General features: G+C 39.8%; 1 pseudogene; it reads left to right on the forward strand.

Annotated features, from left to right (window-relative positions):
- Positions 1 to 2,395: 2,395 nt before the first annotated feature.
- Positions 2,396 to 4,002, forward strand: part of LOC102822571 — an 8,342-nt pseudogene continuing 6,735 nt past the window's right edge.

Below are 4,002 nucleotides of genomic sequence, written 5' to 3' on the forward strand. Positions count from 1 at the left end.
GGGGCCTCTTGTCTTTCTGTGTAAAGTTGAAGACTAGTTTTTCTATTTCTATAAAGGCATCTTAGCCGTATTGAATTTTCTAATCTATGTACATGAAATATCTTTCCATTTACATAAGTCTTTTTAAATATCATTCAGAGTGTTTTATCATTTTCATTGCATAAATCCTTCAAGTTTCTGGTTAGATTTGTTCCTAGGTGCTTTAGTCTCTTAGATGCTATTACAAATGGAATTGTTTTCCTAATTTACCTTTCAGGTTTCTCATTTCTGGTGTATAGAAACCCCGCTGATTTTTGTTTGTTGGCCTGTGCTCTTCAGCTTTGCTGAATTCCTTTTTAACTCTAGAAGTTTTGTAGACTCTTTGAGGCTTCTTATATATAGGATATCATCTGTGAATAAAGATAATTTTACTTCTTTTTCTTTTTTTGTTTTGTTTTGTTTTTAAGTTTTTATTGTGAATTGAGTGAAAGTTTACAGGGCAGATCATCAGTTTTACACTCATCAAATCATATGCTTTGTTTCATTATATTGGTTATAATAATTTTACTTCTTTTTCAATCAGAATACTTTTTATTTCTTTTTCTTGCCATATTGCTCTAGCTAGGATGTATACATGTGCGCGCGTGTGTGTGTGTGTGTGTGTGTGTGTGTGTATCACTTTCCCTTTGCTGACATGAGCAATTGTCATTTTCTCAAAGTACACAGTTTCAAATGCTCCTCCATTCTAACCTGATTACGGTCCCAAATCACATCCTATGTAGAAAATGGGGTGCCACTGTCCAGGTCTTACTTTAAATGTCCCTTCTTCTGGGAGACTTCACCTGACCTTTCCTTCCCTACCCCACCCTACCCCAGAGATCAGAAATAGTCTCTCAGGGCACCCAATCCTCTCTCCTTTCCTGACAGCACCTAACACGAGGAGATTGTAGAGTTACTTCTGAGAGAATTCATTTTCACGCCTGCCTCTCCTACTAAGTATAGCTCTATAAGAATATCTTCGTAGTCTTTTTTGTTTACCCCTGCACCCTCGGTTTCTAAGACATTTGTTCAAAGAATGAATGAATGAATGAATGGAGATGTGTGTTTGACTGCTTGTGGCCGAGCTGAAGCCACGGGCTGGGTGGAGGCTCCGTAACTGTGCAGATGGCCAGGCAGTAGGTGAGTATGGCTGATACTTGGCATGATTTGTAGGGACAATTAAATAACATTTTTAACTACAGCAATCGTCATCATAGAATCCTGCCTCTCCCCTGACCGGGAGGAATGAGTGAGAAAAATAGGAAGAAATGGGGTATGCCTTGGATCGTTAGCTCTCCCCTCTCCTACCTTTTTTTGCCCCCGACAAGTAATCCCATCGAAGGAGAAAGCAGGACAGAAAGAAGGAACTAGGCCACCTTCTTCCTGGGATGTCCTTTCACTCCTCTCCAGGAAGAAGGCAGGGGACAAATAAGGACTTTTGTCTTGTGTGGATTTGGAAAATGTGCAGTTTAGAGAGGCCCAGTGTGGATTCAGCAGCAGACCAAGGAAGTAAATTCTGATGAGGAAACAAGATGATGATTGTCGAAACATGAATTCATTAAAACACAGTCCCTGGGGGCTATTTTGGCAGTCAAGATAATTCAGTATCAACTTTAAAGGTCAGTTTTAAGTAGCTCGTAAGGCAAATGTCAACGGTCCCATCATCCTACTTTTCTGTGTTTAGGGCAGCTGGATTTCTGAACTGTGATTAAACAAAACAAGAACTATTGCATTAGTCTCCGCATCAGCTGCAGATGAAGTCCAAGAACAAAGTAGACTAAGTTTATACCTTCTTTCAGCTCTTTACAGAGAAAACAAGTCATAGACTTGGCTGTTTAAAGTATCTGCTCACGAGGCCCCCTTTCTCCTCTGGGGACTTTTGTAAGAGGAGGATATCGCAAATCAATTTTTTTTTTTTTTCATTCATATATTGGTCTTGAGTTAGAAGCACATGATTACTTGGATATTTGAGTTATCTTTCAAAACAAAACCCCACTACTGTCATGGAGTCAATTTTGACTCATAACAACCCTACATGAGGTTTTAAAAACTATAAATCTTTACAGGACCAGGCAGCATGCAAACTATGGCATGGAAGCCATGTCTGACTTCCTCTGATTTCACAAAGGAGAAGGAAATTCAAACTCAAAATCAGTCCAAGACCAACTCCTGTGAAGTGGAGGTCACACATGCCTCCACCCTACTACCTTTTTACCCTATTCTGACACCAACCATCCACCCCACAGAACTCTCTGTGTTCTATCTGGGTTCAATAATCCATTGTGATGGCCACACAGAACTCATAAACAACACTCACGATGGCAGGGTTTATTAAGGAAATGAACAGGGTTCAATTTAGGGGAAGAAACAACTCAGGATGCAGCAGTTCTCCAGGCCAGAATACCTCTTCTTTTCTGTACTGCAAGCATACCTCACCCTTGTCTTCCACCGCTCAGCCAGGTGGACCTTCGGCCTGTGCCCTACTCAGGCAAGCGTTACAATGCTCTCTCTGGGATTCTCTGCTTTCGGCCAAGGTCCATCTGACGTCAGCAGTGCTATCCTTCATTCCGTCCTCTTCTGAATCCAGCTTGAATTTCTGGCAGTTCCAATTGCAATCATTTAAAAAATTATCTTCAGCAAAACTTTACTTGTTCAAAGATTTCCACATTCTGTTGGGTCACCTCTCTTTGAAATGGGCACAGATATGGATTTCTTCCAATCGGTTGACAAGGTACCTGCCTTACAAATTTCTTGGCATAAATGAGTGAGCACCTCCAGTGCTTCATCAGTTTGTTGAAAGATTTCAATTTGTAGTCTGTCAATCCCCGGAGCCTTATTTCTCTCCAATGCCTTCATTGTAGCTTGGACTTCTGCACCATTGGGTTTTTTTTTTGGTTTGGTTTGGTTTTTACCATATGCTACCTCTTGAAATAGTTGAACATCAGCCATTTCTTTTTGATACAGTGACTCTGTGTGTTCCTTCCATCTTCGTTTGATGTTTTCTGCGTCATTCAATATTTTGCCCATTGAATCCTTCAATATTGCAAATCAAGGCTTGAATGTTTTCTTCAGTTCTTTCAGCTTAAGAAATGCTGAGCATGTTCTTCCCTTTTGATTTTCTAACTCCAGGTCTTTGCATATTTCATTATAATATTTAACTTTATCTTCTCAAGCTGCCCTTTGAAATTTTCTGTTCAGTTCTTTTACTTTCTCATCTCAAATTTATGCACCAACCACTAAAGCCAGTGTTGATAAAATTGAAGGATCCCACCAACTTCTTCAGTCTGAAATTGATCAAATATGCAATTAAAGATGTAGTGATAATTGCTGGTGATTGAAATGCAAAGGTTGGAAACAGAAAGGATCAGTAATTAGAAAATAACAGCCTTGGTGATAGAAACGATGCTGGAGATCACGTGACAGAATCCTGCAAACACCCTTTTAAACAACATAAAAGATGACTATACACATGGAGTCCTGGTGTGGCACTGCAGAATAGTGCACTGAACCACAAGGTCGGTTTGAACCACAAGGTTGGCAGTACAAACCCACCATCTGCTCCTTGGAAGCCTATACAGGGTGGCTATGAGTTGGGACCAATCCAACAGCATTTAACAGCAAATTAACATATACATGGACCATGCCAGAAGAAATACACAAAAGTCAAATTGCTACATCTTTGGGAAGAGACAGTGGAAAAGCTCCATATCATCAGCCAAAACAAGGCCAGGAGCAGACTGGAACAGACCATCAATTGCTCATATACAAATTAAGACTGAATTTGAAGAAAATTCAAACAAGTCCATGAGAGCCAAAATAGGACCTTGTTCTACCTGAATTCAGAGATCTCATGAAGAGATTTGATACATTAGACACTAATGACCAAAGATTGGAAGAGTTGTGGATGACATCAAGCACATAATACACCAAGAAAGTAAAAGTCATTAAGAAGAAAAGAAAGGAGATCACCAAAATGAAAAATGA

This window comes from Chrysochloris asiatica, unplaced genomic scaffold, assembly GCF_000296735.1.
Source record: "Chrysochloris asiatica unplaced genomic scaffold, ChrAsi1.0 scaffold00055, whole genome shotgun sequence".
In the NCBI taxonomy this organism is placed as follows: domain Eukaryota; kingdom Metazoa; phylum Chordata; class Mammalia; order Afrosoricida; family Chrysochloridae; genus Chrysochloris; species Chrysochloris asiatica.